This window comes from Vanessa atalanta, chromosome 19 (assembly GCF_905147765.1).
Source record: "Vanessa atalanta chromosome 19, ilVanAtal1.2, whole genome shotgun sequence".
NCBI lineage: Eukaryota > Metazoa > Arthropoda > Insecta > Lepidoptera > Nymphalidae > Vanessa > Vanessa atalanta.
In genome coordinates, this window is record NC_061889.1 from 4,504,050 (window position 1) to 4,524,255 (window position 20,206).

Below are 20,206 nucleotides of genomic sequence, written 5' to 3' on the forward strand. Positions count from 1 at the left end.
AATTTGTGCGCAGAATTGCAGATGATTAAATCCGCCTCTGAAATGTTTTATCGATTATATGAAAGTATAAAAAATAAATATAATATTATGTCTTAAAATAGACACATTCACGTAACACATATAGAAATCGCGCATAAAATATAGGAAAAAAATGGAAATACGAATGTGTTAAATTCTTAGAGACATATAATGATATTTACATATAATGTTAATTTTATTAATTCTCGTGAGAACATTGCTAATTTATTAGTTTAAATTTCTAATGTATGTTATAATATATTATTTGGATAATATTCAGACCCTTATCTTAATGTCAACTTTAATATTAATCTCTTGTCAATTCTAGATGTTTCTTGCACCGGATATAATATAATAAAAGAGAATTAAAAAAAAATTAAATGTCTGTTTCTCTTTCTGTTATTTGTTTTTATGGTTGGAATCAAATTGTATAAAAGATCTTCACGATATCTTAAATTAAGCGATAATCGATTAGTTATTTTTTGTAATATATTCTAGTAAACTTTGTAGTATCACCTGAGGTAAACATTACGATAAAGAGTTTTTGTAGTTTGAGTTTTTTAGAATCGTCAATATTTTAAATACAATTTTAGTAAGTAGCCTCGATTGAGAATACTGCGGAAGAAAATTGTTTGCTTTTTAAATAAACCAGATTTCAATTCAATCAGTATAGTAATCACAATTGTTCCTGATCAGTCCTATGTTGGACCCCGTGCTTAATTAAACCCATGCATCATTATCAGTACCTACAGTAGTCGTTATCTTCTAATTGAATTCGTTAATAACCAAGACCATCACCAAACAGAACAATCTATGTTGTATGAATTTTACATAACTATCGAATTGGTTCTTTGTATAGATCCAAATATTGTAAACACTTTGATAACACCTGGGAGATGTGGAAGGTTATAAAAACAATATAATTAATTCACCAAATAGGTTACATATATTACCAAGATGTTATCTTCGAAGTGGAATATGATAAGGTGTTACGCTGTTTTTTATACAGAAGTTATATGTGTCATGATGTCATTATAATTTAAACATATTTAAAAAATAGTTGTCAGCTGCCAACTATTTTGGGTAAATATCTTAAATTCAAGTCTACAAACACTTTTGTCTCAGACTTTAGGATGTGGATTCAATTATGACCAAGTCCAAAGTAAAAATACTGTTTGGAATAATAATTGTTGATTATTCTTTTTTAATTGAACTTAAATAAAATTAATTAAAACAAATGTATGTTCATTCTCCCACATTCAAAAGCTACGTTATAATATTTCTATATAATCTAATTATTTTTTTTTTATGTTATAGTTAGCAAACTAGCAGGAGGCTCACCTGATGTAAAGTGACTACCACCACCCATGGATTTCTGCAATACCGAGGGGCTAGTAGGGGCCGGCCTTCAAGAAATGAGTACGTTCTTTTCTCGAAGATTCCCAAGTCGCATCAGTCCGGAAAAACCGCCGGTGAACCCGGTTCCACAGAGTGGTTGTGCGAGGCAAAAAATGTCTTAAAAATCGCGCTGTTGTAGATTTTCGATCATCTAGGTGGTGCTTGTGAAACTTGAAATTTCGACTAGATGTCTGAAGGTGGAATTCAGCAGCCGGGATTAATCCAAACAATTCCTCGGAACATTCCCCGTGAAAAATTTGGTAAAAGATGCAGAGTGATCCAATCTCCATCTCTACGCAAAACCAAAGGATCAAGCAGATCGGAAAGGACTTGATCGTCGATAATTCGAGCCGCTCTGCGTTGGATACGGTCTAATGGAAGAAGATAATAATATTTTTAACCTCATTAGAAAAAGATACTACATCCTACTTAACCGACTTGCATACAAAATTCTTAGAGCAATTCCCGGACATGGAAGTTAGTAGACAACGTGTAGGCGATCAACGCAGAGCAATAGAACGTAATAAATTATTAACGCTTGAAGATAAAAACAAAGCACGCAATGAAGCCAAAGCATATTTACATAGCTTAGCAGTCGATATATCAAGTGCCAATAAAGTTGAAACACTTCTACACGCAAATCATTTAACTGAATTATCATCACATTTACCTACTCAAACACATTCCACTCAGGGTCGGACTAATCAAAGAATGCGGTGGAGTAACGAAATTAACGAAGAAATAATAAGGTTGTATTACAAGATTACACATATGAATACTAATAGAACATCATATAGGAAAATACTGCACCAAAAGTTTATTGAAAAATTTCCACATCTTGAACACATAAGCGAACAAAGAGTAGCAGACCAAAGAAGAGTAATAATAAACAATAAACTTATACCCAGTACTCGATTAGAAGAACTAAAACAGGAGGTCACTAATGAGATTGGCATTACAGACATAGCGACAACAACAACAACAACAATGCATACAACATGTAATGAAGATAATGAGGATAATCAATGGAAGATAATCAATGACTTAAATAGAATACAAATAGATGACCATATACAAGATAAAAACAATAAAGAAGAAACTCCTCAGTATATAGATTCAGAAATAGACGATACCTTTCAGCAAGCATTAGAATATTTCAAAACTACTGATCCGGACTGTCGCCCCTATATACCAAAACAAAATACATCAAAAAAATTAGCAAAAACAATAACATATATTAATACATCAATCTTACCCAAATACATAGACGCAAATACGACATTTGAAAGTGAACAAACAATCATATACTCCGCAGCATGGACTTCAGCTAAAATTAATGGAACAAAATTAAGTCTCCCTTTCCATAATAAAACCCTCCCTCAGGCCAGGAATCAGAAGCCAAATTGGCAAAAACGATTAGAGCGTAGGATACTGAAGTTAAGGAAATATATAGGTAAAGTGACACAAGTTATAAATGGTAGCAACAATTGCGCTCTTAAACTAGAGGTAGATTCAATATTAGAACGTTATAAAGTACACACACAACATGAGGAGCATAACGTACAACTCATACAGTTCTTAGACACTCTCAAACAAAAATTGTCAGTCTTTAGTTGCCGTCTTAAAAGATACTTAGCATGTACAGCTCGAAAAACCGAAAACGCTCAATTCAAAACTAACGAAAGAAAATTTTACCAAAATATTCGAAGTCAAAGCACTAATCTAACTAATTATACTAAAAACTCAACTACGCACGATACAAATCTACCACCCAAAGACGAACTAAGAAAATTCTGGATTAACATATGGGAAGCCCCAATCAACCACAACCATGAAGCTAACTGGATCAAAGAAGAAATACACAGACATGAAACTACTGAACCGATGGAATTCAAACAAATCCCGATAGAAACATTTAATATTGTACTAAAACGATTACATAATTGGAAAGCACCTGGTCCTGACCGAATTCATAACTACTGGTATAAGAAATTCACATATATACACCCCTATTTATACACTCATATTAATAACTTTATTGCAAACCCAAGCTCAATGCCACAATACATAGCAAAAGGTATTACTTACATGCTCCCCAAGGACCCTAATGATACCGCAAATCCCTCTAAATATAGACCAATTACCTGTCTTCAAACAATTTACAAAATCGTTACCGCATGTCTTACACACTCTATTTACAATCATTTAGAAAAAAACGCAATTTTAGAAGAACAACAAAAAGGATGTAAAAAAAATAGCCAGGGATGTAAAGAACAATTAACTATCGATACCGTTATCCTAAAACAAGTGCAAAAAATGAAAAAAGATCTATATACGGTTTATATAGATTACAAAAAGGCATTCGACTCCGTGCCACATAGCTGGTTAATAAAGATTTTACATATCTACAAAATACACCCGCAAATCATACATTTTTTACAGCACGCTATATCTTTATGGACTACTAAACTTACAATTAGCTTACAAAATAAAACTATTGAAACCGATGAAATCAAAATACAACGGGGTATTTTCCAAGGCGATACTTTAAGTCCTTTATGGTTCTGCCTTGCTTTGAACCCCCTTTCTACTATTTTAAACTCTACATGCAATGGATACACACTACAATACACAAACAGTCTGACAAATAACATTGAGCTTATAAATATTAATCATTTACTTTATATGGATGACATAAAAATATTCTCATCTACAGAAAAGGGTCTTGAAAACTTAATTAAATTAACTGAAAATTTCTCACAGGATAATAAAATGGAGTTAGGCATTGACAAATGTAAAATCAATTCAATTAAAGCAGGTCATAATCATCTAATGCATTATCAACTACAAACCGGAGAAACAATAGATCCCTTAGAAGAAAACGATACATATAAATATTTAGGTTACAATCAGGCAAAACAGATATTAGAAAAAGAAACCAAAATAAAAATTAAACAACAATTTAATTATAGACTGAATAGGATATTGAAAACACAACTTAATTCCAAAAACATAATTAAAGCCATCAACACCTTTGCTATCCCCATTTTAATATATTCTTTCGGTATACTCAAATGGTCAAAAAACGACTTAAAACAACTGCAGCGAAATATTAATACCAACATGACAAAAAACAGAAAACACCATCCAAGAGCTTGCGTACAAAGACAGACTCTGCCAAGAAGTGAGGGGGGGAGAGGTATCATAGACATAATAAACATGCACAATAACCAAATTACAAATCTACGGAAATACTTTTACACTAAATCTAACACATCAAAACTACATACTGCAATAGTTGAAACCGATAAAAAACTCACACCGCTAAACTTACAGGATAAAAATACGCAAAGCAATGAAGAACAAATAGATCGCAATGTTAAAATAATCGAATGGACCCGTAAGTCACTACACGGAAGACATCGTCAAGACCTATGCCGTAGTAACGTCGACATAAATGCGTCGAACGCGTGGCTGAGTCGAGGCGAGCTCTTTCCTGAGACTGAGGGGTTTATGATTGCAATACAGGACCAAGTTATTGAGACCCGTAATTACCAGAAATACATAATGAGAATACCTAACTTAAGCACTGATTTATGTAGACGCTGCAATAGTGTTTCGGAGTCCATACAGCATATAACTGGCGCATGCAGAGCAATAGCACAAACAGATTACAAATACAGACACGATCAGGTAGCAAATATAGTCCACCAAGAGCTGGCTCTAAAGTACAAATTAATATCTAACAAAATAGCATACTATAAATACACACCCGAAACGGTACTAGAAAACACCACTCACAAATTATACTACGACAGAGCAATACTTACAGATCGCACAGTTCACTACAACAGACCTGATATAACAATAGTCGACAAAGTACAAAAATCTGCCTTTTTAATTGACATTGCCATCCCTAACACACACAATCTGCAAAGCACCATAAATGAAAAACTTACAAAATACACGGAACTAAAAGAAGAAATAGCACGTATGTGGCACTTGCAGAAAGTTACAATAGTCCCAATAGTTCTGTCTACTACTGGTATCATACCCAAACAAATGCACATATCTGTAAAAACTTTAAATCTTCCAAATTTTCTATATGTAAATATGCAGAAGGCCGTGATACTAAACACTTGCAGAATTGTACGCAAATTTCTTGCAACAGAAGGGGAACGGGAATTGCTTTAGAGTTTTCAATTTTTAAGACGTGTCTGACCACTTGGCTTTGGCCCGTGAGAATGACGTAAATACCGGCTCTAAGCCGAGTTGTCAAGAATAACAAAATAATAATAATAATAATAATAATAAAATTTATTGCTTCAGATAGGTCGTACATTACAGAGTAACTCTTAAGAAAATATACATATTTTTATGAGATACAAATTATTTATACTGGACACATTTTTTCTAATTTACCACTCTTTTTCATTGACGACCGTATCGCAATTGGTTGCAAGCTCAGCTATGTGCTGTGCTATGCCCAGCGCTGATTTTCAGCTTGCTCCTTCTATTTTATGTTAATTTAGTTAAAAGCGCCGCACCGTTCCGTAACATATTAAAGTATAATGAAAATGATAAAACAAAAAATACAAAAAAAAAAAAAAAAAACTGATATAAAAGCAAGTAAAAGAGAAACCGTTGACATAATTATAGAACACAAAAAGAAGTAAATAAGCAATTTCTCCAGATCAATAACTACATTTTAAAACTGAACATTAATATAACGACAAAAATTTAATACATGCATGCACATCTTCGCATCATAACAACCATAACTCTATGTGTACGTCATGGGTAGGACAAATGAAACTATGATTAAATAAAAAAAATAAAAAAATAAAGAGAAGTCTAAGTTTTTAGGATTCTATTCTTTCATATTTTGCTTCATTCGCATTAATTTGTAAAGTTTTTGTTACGTAGCCACTTCTACTTGTAGACGAAGGTAATATTCTTTAAGACATTTTTTTAAAGTTACAATTGAAAGATGTGAGAGCAGTACTCCACATGAGGCCGAATTTGCGCCTTGTATGGTTTTAGGCGACGGGCCGAAGTGAAATACTGTCTTGCCTTGCTGAGCACATCGAGCTTTTTAGATGCCAATTTGACTTTACCTTCCAATTGACCGCGGAACTGAGCGAATCTTGAAACATCAACGCTAAGTATTCCGATACTAACTTAGGCGGCAATATATGGGTACTTCGTTGGTGTCTTATCGGCTGCAGATCATGTGACCCCGGGGTCCTGATCTTAGGTTTGGTCAAACAAGGTGGTTATTCAGCATGGAGTTAACGGCTAACGATTACAAGCAACTAACCTCTTGAATTACTATACTATTTAAGTATTCAGAAAAACAATATTTTTAACTAAAAACAAAAAACTAATAAATATTTATGTTTAAAAGTTACGTAATATCCTAGATTACATAGAAGCCATCGTATTATTAATGTCAGGGCCATAATCTTATATCAAAGGTAATTTACATAAAGCGTCATTTACCTTTAGCGTAGACTTCTTAATTAATAAATACTTCTTAATCCTTAACTATAAATTTCTAATAATGAATGAAATGAAATATACTTTATTGTACACCACAAACAACACGAAACACACAGAAAAAAAAGTAAAACAAAATTAGTAAAATAAAAAAAAATAAAAAAATGTTGATTACGAGTTTTGCACAATGGGCGGACTTATGGCTAATTAGCCATCTCTTCCAGACAACCCAATCTGAGAGAGAATTTTTAAAACCATCGGCGTAGGCGGTGCAGTCATAAAAGTCTAATATGTTATAATTCCCTCTTAGACCCCTTTTATTTTAGAGACACAATTTTGTAACCTATTTTATCAATCTGTTCACCTTTCGCTTTATCGTACTAAATTCTTACGGATTTCTCACACTGTCTCTTAGTCCTCTATTATCTGATTATAGCATTTATTAATTACGTTGAAGCTAACAACTAACGCTTTTGGGCACTATTTTATAATAAATCTTTAAACTAGTGTCTCGTCAATTGTTCTAAACAATTTTATATAATTTAATTATAAGTTAAGCTAACTAGAAAAAAAAAAAACATTAATTCCGATCTAATCTATTCAGAGTTTAATTGTAGCCAGTAACGATCACGAGCCACAAAATCCTTTCTCATCGGAGTTTAGTCAGGATATATTATAAACAAAGAGTAGGCACTTTTTATCCCTTCACTCACATAATCCTATAGGACCTTGTCGGATTGACTGGACATAGTTCAGGACCAAAGTTTCGACCTACGTTCCAAAATATGGTAGTAAACACTGGCCAATTCGAAACTTTACATTGTTTCTCAGAATTCCTAAACCTACTAACTTTCTTTGCGTAGCAGTCCGTGGTATCCTCGAGATTGTGACCTCGGGATTTGCAGCTTTATAAGCCATTCACCGTAATACGAAAGTTCCATATCAAATAAACAATACTTACATCGTTTTAATATTAGTATAATGCGAGTTTCTTTTAAATTGTGTTAGATAATATAATTGGAACAGATAGTTTCTGTTTGAAGCTGGATTAAACATCACTCGTTACAAATTCTTTATCGGCATTTAATATGACGAATGTAAGAAGCTTTGTAATTGATACCTAAATACAAGTAAAAGCCATTATTTTTTATCAGAATATCGTTACTACATTTTTTAAGATAATAACAATACTTAACATATTTTGAGGAGAAACTTCTTTGGAATCATTGTGTATTGAAAGTCGATAATACGATATTATGTGTTGTTTGTGTTTTGAAGGGTGAGTAAGCTAGTGTAACTAGAGACCTTATGATCTAGATATATTTACATCTTAGATCCTAAAGTGCGGCGCATTGGTGGAAATGCCTCACAGCAAAAATACAAGCAAAAAAGAATAGAACATGTGTGATTTGTACACACCTTATTTTTTTATAGTATATATTTAACTTTTATACAGTTTCTTTTTCCTCTAGCTAATCTACATATTTTAAATGTATATTTATATTTCTTCGACTGCATTCCGATACATTTATCTAAATGACGATGTTCGAATACCGATGAACATGATTTTCATGCCAGTTATTCGCTTAAGTTTTGATTGTTAGCTTAAAATTAAATACAATCTTGTAACATAATTGTAATGAGGGTTTGAGATTCTACTTGAATGAAGTAGGAATATTCTTTTTGTTTTTGAATATCGGTAATATACCGGCCGAGTATAATTTTTTTTTATACGTCTTAAATCTTCAATGCTGCTGTCAAACTTGAGATCTAAGATGGCATGTATTTTATACAGTATTGTCATTTCATCGAGAGATTAATTGATGATGGGTGCTGACGACCCGGAAGTTTACGCTAAGCTTAACACACTATACGTATAATAAAGACTTTTGTTGTTAACGTACACGGCTGAAATATAAAAATAATGATATCTTGCCATCATAATTTATCACATTTCACGTCACTTTTGTATATGGTTACAGAAAATAATTAATGATTGAATAAATATAATAAAACATTTGTCCCTGCCGGTATAGAACCTGTGGCCTTCAAATCTATTAACCACGTCGTATCCATTGGATTATCTCATTTAAATTTTACACAAACTATAAATACTATTGAATAAATAAATATATTTATCGAAGAGGCTTCCTAGCAACCAGTTATGTAATCTCCGTATTCAATCTTACAGTCTTAGCTTAACTATAAAGTTGATGAATAAGCCGCCTTTTGAGTATAAATATGAACCCTGCTACTATTAAATTAAGATCAAATCCTTCCATGTTGGAATACTTATAACAGGTACGTTTATGATTATACAATACGATGACTTGTAATTTAGCAGTTCGTTTTAATCGATATAATTTATTTATTTATTTAAATAAAAAGAAAGTACATTGGAAAAAGTATATAGCAGTGCAAAAAAAATCAATAAATGGCTTTTCTGTGCACTGTGGATTGTAGAACAGCAAATAAATATTATAAAAAGATTAGCTGGCTATAATTATAATAAATAAGATCTTTAGTATAAAACCATAATGTACAAAAATCTAGGTAATTTGATTTCTTATTTTTTGTTAAAAATAATATAAGTAATAATGAATTGCAGCTGCATTTTCCATTCGCACCGTTCCGTTTTACTATGATTTTTGTTAATGTTTTAATTTTAATTAATTTTATATTAATTTGTTTGTTAATGCAGTATTCGCGTGTGTTATTATAACAAAAATATACCAAAGTCAAAGTCAAAAATCTTTATTTAATATAGAAGTGTTTACACTTGCTTATTGATAGTCAAAAATCTACCACTGGTTCGGAATTTAACACCTCGAACCTGAGAAGAACCGGCGAAAGAAACTCAGCGTGATATTTTATTTTTTTTCATTTTGCATGTACAATAATAATTATATTTTAGTTATTTGGAACAGCCTGGCATACCAAAGCTAGTTCTAGCGTAAAAAACTATGAATCTCTTAGAAATTACGCAACTATATAACATAATATAAACAATTTTCTGTACGTATTTTTGATCTTTAATAAATACAATCACGATTTGGGTTGTTTTTTTTTAAATTTGAATTAAAGGTCACTCATCGAAAGTTTTCATCACAAAAAAGCGAATTAATAACCTTATTCTAGAAAGTAGATGATTAATGTAATATATGTACCTATAACTTGTTTATTGCAACGAAGTTTACGCAAAACACTGCGCGTATAAAGTACCTGTCTAGTGTCAATGAAATTATTAATCATTATCTACGACCATGTATAATCAAAAATCGATTATGTGTAAATATTAAAATAAACTAACAAACAAGTTATCTTAAAGAAATAACGTACGCGTTGTAATTATATTAAAAAAAAAGTGGAATGCCATTTAAATGAAAACGTTCATTCATATATTTGAAATACCTAGATAAAATATTACGTTGAATTTCGTATTAAAAACGTTTACGTGATATTCATGTCAGTAATACAGATTAATAAAATTACCAGTATTTTTAACTTTCTGCAACTAACAGTAATTTCCGTTCACGTTAAAGTTACAGATTTATTCACAATAACATCCACAGATGTGGCTTTATTGGATGTAGGCGTGTCGTCACAATAAAATTACCGGTTTTAAAATGTCCTCGACGTACATACTTCAGACCAGTTCCTACGATCCGAGGAACTATCCCATTATTAAGAATCCAGATAAGTCCAATATAATTACAGATAAGACTTGTGTTTGAATAAAAAACATTCGTTTGATGCTTTATTTGTAAAGTCATTCAATAAATATATTATTTTATTATTACGTAAGACGGATATTTAAAATAACCCATAGGCAATAAATATGAATAAAATATACAGATACTTAAGGCTTAATGTAAATATTATTTTTATGTAAATAAATATATATATTAATATAATTAATTATAATTATTATATTTAACGTATTTTTTTATTTTAGCTATTTTTTCCGCATGAATAGTTACATTAGTTAATATGAATCGGAAACGGTAAAATGTATAAAATACATAATCGCTCGCGCTTGTATTGCCGTCTATGCAATCACGTGCGTTACGTGGCCCCACTCGTAATCTTGACATTATACGGATTTTTGAATAGTTTATAATAAAAAATACAAACAGAGATAAAACTAGAGTGCTTCTCTGCTTTATTCATGCTGTCTTTATTTTATCGTCTAACAAAAATTTAAATTGAAATTATATTGTGTTAGTTAGTTGATATTGTTAAATAAAAGTACAATAATTGTAAAACAAAATGATTTAGAGATATATTTTTAACATTTTAATGCACACGTCATCACTATCTCCTTCCAATAGTATAAATTATTTTATAACTACGAAATATAAATAAGTATAATAATAATAATATACTAAATTAATATAATCTATTACATTAAACGAAAGTAAGACTGCACTGTCTCTACGAACAAAAGTGTGAAATGTAACATAAGATTTTTACTTGGTTGTAGGACATAACATCTTAGCTCTCAAGGTTGTTGGCGCCATTTGCTAAAAAGATACCAATACGTATATTGCTAATTTATAATCAAATTATTATTTGTATATACTATTTTTTTTAATGTTTAATTTTCGCTTATGATCAGGATATCACAACTTCAGGCCAGCCAACATAGTTGCAATTAAGTGTCAAAATAAACATGCAAGCTGTGTAAATATTAAAGTAGGAGTATTGAAGACAACGACGGTTATTTAAATAATTGGTTTGCAATTTACTATATAATCAAGTATAATCTGTTATATACAGTAATAACCGATGCTATATAAGTGTTGTTGCAAAAATGTCTTACGTATACGTATAATAATATATACGTATAATTATATGTTTCATACGAATTTAGACCTTATATATCAGTCAGCGAATATCATACCTAAAACATAATTCCTTACGCAGATTTTGATTTTTTGTAATATATTATTATGTGCTGGCTTAATTTCAACACCCGGCTTAACTTATTTTAAGCATTCTTATATCAGTTCAACGTCGAAAATAAATTCACTGGCACTTTTACAAAAGAAAAGGATTGTTATTCACACCTTAAAATTTTGCATAGATAATTCTAAGTAAAAATAATTAATTTTAATCATATTTCATTAAATATAATCTACAGTACAGTTTGGTTTTAAAAAGAAAACATATATAGGGTTAACCTATTCTGTATGAAATTCGAAAGTCACCACAGAACACGAGCGTGAAATGTGAAATGCGACAGTGACTGTAAAAATTATAAAATTTACAGCGTACGCCTATCAAAATGGCGACATAATCTTATGTCGACTGTTAACATTTCACGAGTGGGATACGAAGTCAACGCTTACAGAATCACACTTGCACGTTACCGTAATAAAATTTCATAGGTATATTACGCGCTACTTTGCATGTTTTATAAACTTGACTAACTGTGCAATGAATTGCATCGCGCACAAATAAATACGCCAACTCTTTTCTATGTCACATTAAAAAAAATGAATTCCCTACAATCTTGAAGGCCGGCAGCGGCATGGCGAGGGTGACTAGTGTATGTAGTTCATTCTCTCAGACAGTAATAGCCATCTTAATAAGACAATACACACATCAGAATACACTAGATGCTAGGCTTATAAAATATTATATATGATTCCTAGCTAACTCATCCAACACGTCGCTCGCTTGGATGTCTCTAGTGTTATATTAATATATAAAAACCTTCTGTATGTATGTATCTGAAGTCATAAACGGTAGGACTTTATAACATATTACGATTACGATACTCATATAATATACGATTACAATATTATGACTACAAATTATTATATTCTATACATAGACAATAAAGAGACCTAGGTATTATTCACTATTATAATTGTTTTACTTCAGTTAATAGGACACGCTTTATATACTATTAAATGAATCTAAATAAGACTTCTTATCCTTTCCGTACAATTCAAACTTCAGAAATTGTTTTAACTTCTACAAATATAAAAAATTTCGTAATATTTTCGTGTTACGTGTCATGAGACACCTTGTTGTATTATAAACAGACTTAAATTACCGGCAAAATTGCTTAATAGGTGGATATACGTCGTTAACCTTGATATATGTGCGTTATTGATAAATATGGCCCTCATAGAACTCACACCCCTGAGTCCTTTCCTTTTATTTTTTTTAACACATATATATTTTTTTAAATGATTACCAAGAAAAAAGTTTTTAATGTAACTCAAATTACGTCTTGTTGTTCCTTAAAGAAGTGAGTCGTGACATTTATAATATCGTTAGCAATATAATAAAATGCTGTTTTGCTTATCACATCGTATACGCTTCATCCTAAGTGACGTAAATTGAATATTTTAAAATGAAAATTATTATTGTTTATAAAAAGACGAATTATCAAAATTAATAGAACAAATTGTGTTTGATGACTTAAAATTTACTTATTTACGCTGGCATGTCTATGTTTGTAATCTACAATAATAAAACGAAACGTCTTTATAATAAAAGCGTATTGTTATGTCAATAAGAACGTGAGGTTCAACCTCCTGCGTATTGCTTAATGCTTGCCGTGACAAACAAATTGAAAGATTAGCTCTGTAATAGAGAGAGAATGAAGAATTCCTGATTCAATTAAGGGATCAGACTATTTTTGTTTTGGCACAATTTATTTTTTCCTTAGCTAGGCGTTGAATAAAAAAATATTTTCACTTTATTGGTAATTGAAGTTGAATTAACACTAGATTTAAGATATTGTTTTTCGTAAATTGTTACTTTATCATTATCAGAAATATCTCTCTAAGAATTTATTCTGTGAACTAAAGTACTTTCAATTTGGTTTTAAATTTTAATATTGTTATAACTCAATTATAATTAAAATAATACTCCCTCATATTATTCTTTGCGTAATATTTATAACATAAAAATATAATTTGTCATAATTATTCCATGGAAAAATTTTAATTTTTTTTGTATAATGTTTTTCGAAAGCTTTCGATACAAGGTTTCTAGAAAAACAACGAATTAAGTCTTGGGCTTAAATAAATAATTTAATTTATTAAATATAAGGATAAAAAATATTTTATTTTTCATTTAAAAAAAATATAGGTATAATTAAAATCGTATATCACGTGATTATGTCATTGAACCTTCAATAATAAGAATATTTTGTTGTAATTTTATGTAAATGCTCATTGACATCATCTCTGGTTTTAAAAAATATATTTAAAATGTTTTTAATATCATTTTTATATTTGTTAAACCCCTCTTCCTGTTTTCATTCTAAGGAATGAAACTTATTTAACTGCTCCAATCCCGGTTGATAGACAAGTGTGATAGAGTTTTATTCGAAACTGGTTTTCACGAACACGATGTTCCACCGCCTAGCATGAAATGATTAAAAAAAAACATATGAAGCGCATAAAAAAACCGGCGTTCTTAAATATACAACCACGCGTTTTATTCACTGGTTCGATTTATTTATCTTAAATAAAAACGATAATATCCTAAGGTTATTTTAAATTTAGGTATAACGAAATATACCTAGCGCACGATTTTTAATCATTTTTTTTTATTTTAGGTTATATTTGTTTAGCTTTGTTTATTATTATTATTTTTTTTGTTTTTAATCAAAATGTATATATTATTTGTTTATTAATTATTATGTTTAATGGTATTAAAGCACATAAGATCACACACACGTCACTGTCACGGAAATCGAAATTAATATTAAAACTCAAAAGAAACCAACTCATATATTGAGTGTTTGTTGTAAGCCGATGTGATAGACTGATGGGCTGATGGCGGCCCACTGACGACGATTATCGTCCTTGTTAGCTGAATACCCACTACTGTGTTAGAATTGTGTACTAAGTTTTTTTTTTCCAAAATTTTACGTTTTGGTTTTGAAATGTCATGACACAATTTATGTTGAACGTGACATTTAAAGTTATATATTATATTACTTTAAATGATTATCAATAAATATTTTTGAGAAATGCAACAAACTACTTCATTGATAGTCTAGGTATTCGCAACTCTATCCTCGTCGAAGTAATTTTTTTCTCTATTTCCCATATTTTTATGTCTTTATCTGTTTTTTTTTAATGTCTTAGATAGCCGGTCCGGCAAATGGGCCACCTGATGTTGAGTGGTCACCACCGCCCATAGACATTGGCGCTGTTAGAAATATTAACCAACCCTTACATTGCCAATGCGCCACCAGCCTTGGAAGCTAAGATTTAATAAAGCCTTTTAAGAACTAAGTTATATTCCTTTGTTCCTGTACTTACATTGGCTCACTCACCCCTCAAGCCGGAACACAACAATACCAAGTATTGCTGCTTGGCGGCAGAATGGGTGGTACCTACCTATCCAGACGGTATTGCACAAAACCCTACCACCAAGTAAATATTATTATGAGGGTTTGTTAAGTCGCGATGAAGTAACAAACATACGGAGCTACTTTTATATTCATAATTTGTGTGATATTTTTCGATTTTTCCTTATTTAGTTTTAACTTTAAAGTTATAAATAATAAGCTTTTTACTATCGGTAGTATCGCTTTTGACTATACTAAATATATATATTATAAATATATATTTTTCATTTTATTAATAAATTCAAAAGTAACTTTTCATCTGTCTGTCTGTCTATTGCTCTTTCACGGCCTACTCACTGAACCAAATTAGATAAAACTTGTTATAAAGTAAGCTTGAACTCCAAGGAAGAACATAAGTTTTTTATTCCTAATACCTGACGAATAATCCCTAAAACGCAAGCGATGCCGCGGGCGACAACTTGTTATAAATAAGCGACTGATCTATGTAGGTGTTTCGTTGATTTCGAATGGCAGTTTTTTAGAATAGGAAAAATAAGAGGTGAAAAATGGAAAAAAATGTAACTAAGAAAAAAAATCTCATTAAAATTACGAATATAACCGCTTGAAATAATCTTATTTTAGAAAATGATATGTATATTGAACAAATAAGTCTATTACTTAAGCTATTGAATTTATTCGTATATTTTTATTTAACATCAATAATAATAGTATTAATAAGAGCAAATATATGCAATATTTTATGGACTAAGTGATTAATAAATCACTATTATCACTGTAATCCGTCATCACTATTAATCAATTATTCAAATTTATGTTCTAATATTAAGTTTGTTCATTTTAAGTTTTCTAATCATAATTTTTATTTATCACTTCGCCTAATAGTTCGAAATGCACTGGGATTATGTATAATATTTAATGGAATATTATATACCCATTGGACAGAGTGATAAATCAAAATTTAAAACAAATAACGTCTTTTACAAATGCACTAAACTTTTAATAATTTCAATAATCAGTACCTAAATTGTACTTATTGAAAATTGATAAAGACTCTATAAACTCCCGACTTGTGGACCGATGTGGTATCATCGGCTTAGCCTTAGAATGTGTTTTATGAATCGGTATTCCCGGGGAATCGCAATGTGTACCTGGGTTCAAACACAGCTCGAGCAATAACCACTGAGCCATCACAATTATTTGGTTAAAAGTAAAAAATTCAGTGTGAAACATTTTGTATGTGACGTGGACGTTTCAGAATGAAACTTGAAGTTTAATCTTTGTTAAAGTATAATATTTAATGTTCACTCTCTTTGTTTTCGTTGATATTAATCTACATAAAATAATATATCAATTTAATTACTCTAGAATACATTTACAACTCATGATCTGAACTTACATCTGTCTGTGATATGGATTTTGTCTTTTAATTTATGGTAGCTAGCGTAAGCTATCCCTTGGAGTCCCTCACAGACAAAAATAGTATTATTAGTTTCAGTAGATGTTCAAGTTTCCCTACGTGTAAATACATTTTTCAGAAACAAATTATTTACTTTACTTTAATCTAAAATAGTAAAATACTATTTAATTAAGCTTAATTATTTAGAATACCAAAGAAATCGTTTTAAATTTCATTAACCATTTCGGTCGTGTAATAGGAAACCATGTTATGACGATCTCAAATGAATTACTCGGTGTTTACCATTAAAATAGTATTTCTTATTAGGACATGTTATTACAAAGCAAATTACAAATATGGCGTCGAGTCCTAATATTCATATTTCGACCATTTCTTACATAAAACATGATAATACATGAGACATGCGTAGGTACCTATAAACCCTAAAGATTATTTGGAGATAATATAGTCTCGTTTTCGCGAACAGCTTAACTCGCTATTTAGGGGTTGGTCGTTAAGTGTTAGGCATATAAAATCCTGTTATCATCCTTGTAGTTCAAGCTTGCTTCATATCAACAAACAAACGGACAGAGTTACATTCGCATTTATAATATTAGTATAGATATTATATGTAGATATTGTCATTATAATGGTGACTAAAAAAATTCAAATGTGATTTCCGGTATTTTCGCCAGGCTTTATTGGTTTTGGTATTAAACTGCACCAGAAACAATAAGAGCTAACTAATAATAAACGTATATAGAGAACATGACGGTGAATGTTTTAAAAAAGAAAAGTTTTATACGGTTTGATTATGATTGCTTCTGATATTGAGTGTTCGGAGATTTAAAAAAGTACGAATTAAAAGTAAAAGTCATTTTAAAGCAAACAATATGACTTGAATTATTCTCAACAAAAAATGACAGACCACAAAAATGGCCAAATCATTTCGATTCCTCGGGCTAATCTTACTCCAAGTTTAAAAGCAGAAGACTGGAAACGCTAGCGTAAAAATAAATCAACGCAGGCGCTTACTTTTATTAATTGTACCAATCATTTTAAAACAAGAACAAATCCTATACTGAAATGACGACCAACTCGCTGACCATAGTGTGTGCTTACCAATTATACAATATAAGTACACAAGAAAAAAGATATCTTTATGGTTAACATGAACATATGAACTTCTTGAGAGCAATGATACATAATATACTCGTATCGAATGTCACGTTTCCACGCAGTGGTATTGCAAGACGAACATTGAACTGTATCACACTTTCCATGAGAGCGGTTAGTATTTGTCAATCAGGATAACAATCCTTAGTGCTACGATATCAGTTTCTAGAGTAACCAATTAGGTATACCAAATAAGAAAACATGTTTATTTCCTTGAAATTCGGATCAGTCCTTCGTTTTGTAATGTATAGTCGATATGACGAACGCAAAATCTGTTCTCGGTGCTGCTTATTTATATTATAATCACATATAAAAGCGCCAACTATTTCTACATTTGTCTGGGAAGCATTTCGGTTCAGAAGATTGCAATTACCCATCAAATTTCGTTTTCTCACAAGTTTCGAAAGTTTAAAATAGTAAGGATACATTTACCAATAAGATTGATTCTCGAAAGGAATTTTTTACGTATCTCGTTTCACAATGAGTTGTTAAAAACATTATCATGTCTTATTAATTCCTTAAGTGGAGACCCCAGAGCAGTTGCTCCGGTTGCTGGACTGTGGTGACCACTTACCGTCTGGTAGCCCATAAGCCCGTGTAATGATAATAAAAAATGTACTGCTATTTTGTTATAATCTCTTAAAATATGCAACTTTATTGCTCATAGCGGATAAGTTGTTCTTACCAAAAAATCTATTTTATTTTATTTTTTGATCTTGAAATTATTATTTTAATATAAGTTGAATTACTTAATTTTATTCTGAGGTTTTAGAACGTCGCGGTTTGTAAATAAAAAGTAATTTATTTGTTACTTACATACATTTTTATATTTTTTCATTTAAGTAAATTTTGTTAAGAGTTTAATTTTATTTTACATATTGCACACATTTATAAGCATTAAAACCTTTTATAATTCAAATGTTTTAAATGCCATTTTAGATGTCTAAACTAGAAATATATATAATATAACCTCCTTTTTTTGAAGTCGGTAAAAATCCGTCAATAAATTTTAGTATGAAGTAAATTAATTAGTCTATACTGCCATCTGTTGGTCTTGTGCCGAATTACTTAAACATCATTATTAAAATTTTGTCTTGTCTATACATCCATAAATTATTTATAGATGGCGCTGTATTAATGTGTAAAATTGACAAAAGATGGTGGTGTTGTTATTATTACATGCTGACAAATTAAACCAGAAGTTTTAATACTAAGTTAGTTTCCTTAGAAATAGGATTTGTATTTTGGATTATATTTTTAATTCTCTATATTATTTCGTCCTTTGTTATTCTATATCAAAGTTACTCCAACTAGCTCATTAAAAACATATTCATAGTCAAACGGTTTATTTATCATAATTCATAGCTAATATTATGTCGTGTTCGTCTTAGTTTTAAATTAAACGTAATAAAGCTGATTGTGAGCCTAACTATAATTACGAATAAACTAGTAACTTATTGTCATAGTTATTTTATTGATAGCTAATTAAATAAATATTATTTATTACTTACTTACTTTACTTACAAAATATAGTTTTTCATAGTACCTATTTGCTTTGTTTTTTTTTGCATGGTAGACTTTATCAAAAGTCAATTTTATTCAAAGATTGTATATAACGATCATATAAATAAGGTAATTATTTAATAAATGAACTATTCTGTCTGGATACGTTCGCTCTTCAAATAGTGACAGCAAGGTCGTTCCCCCCGGGCGCGGCGATCAGGTGCGTGCGCGCAGCTCACGTGCTCTCGCCACGTGCACCGAATACAGTAGACGTGACGCCGCAGTTGTTTGGGTTAGTAAAGGGACTGGATTTACAATGTTGAAGCTTCATGCGTATTATTCACATACTTTTACGAGATTCGACATTTTACGTACATTTTATAAAATAATATTATATAATAATTCGTTATTATGTACGACTAATTAATGATGATATAAATAAGTATAACTCTATAGTTAGTATTAATGCTCTAAACAAAACTGCTTAAGAACAACTACTATGCAGTTCTTCATTTCTATGTATTACAAAGCACGTTCAACCGGCGAATGTTGAGCCTGATCCTTACATCTCCTGTCGTGCTAAATATCTGTGGCATTGGACTATCGGATCTGTCTCCAGCAAAAATAATCCCTATCCATCACATATATCCTGTTCCAATCGAATGAGTAAAGATAAAAAAACATATTCAGTAGGATTATTTCCTGCTCTATTGTGCAGTACAGACAGTTCTTAATGAATATATCTTTAGATATGAGATAACACTTTTACACTTCACTACCTATATCCACTTTATTTTTACTTCCAAATTACCGTCATTCCGACATTCAAAACGTCATTTCTTCGCAAATATTGAATATTATACATTTTATTA

At 30.6% G+C, this 20,206-nt stretch overlaps 1 protein-coding gene across 4 annotated transcripts in view; it reads right to left on the reverse strand.

Moving 5' to 3' along the window:
* Nucleotides 1-14,723, reverse strand: part of LOC125071496 (facilitated trehalose transporter Tret1-like) — a 41,922-nt gene extending 27,199 nt beyond the window's left edge. Inside the window, exon 1 of one of the 4 annotated variants that reach the window (XM_047681767.1) lies at nucleotides 14,669-14,723. The gene's annotated coding sequence lies outside the window, so the exon portion shown is untranslated. Of the gene's footprint in view, nucleotides 1-14,616 lie in introns of all 4 variants that reach the window. The other 3 variants (XM_047681770.1, XM_047681769.1, XM_047681768.1) reach the window with 3 other exon arrangements.
* Between the last annotated feature and the right edge of the window lie 5,483 nt (nucleotides 14,724-20,206).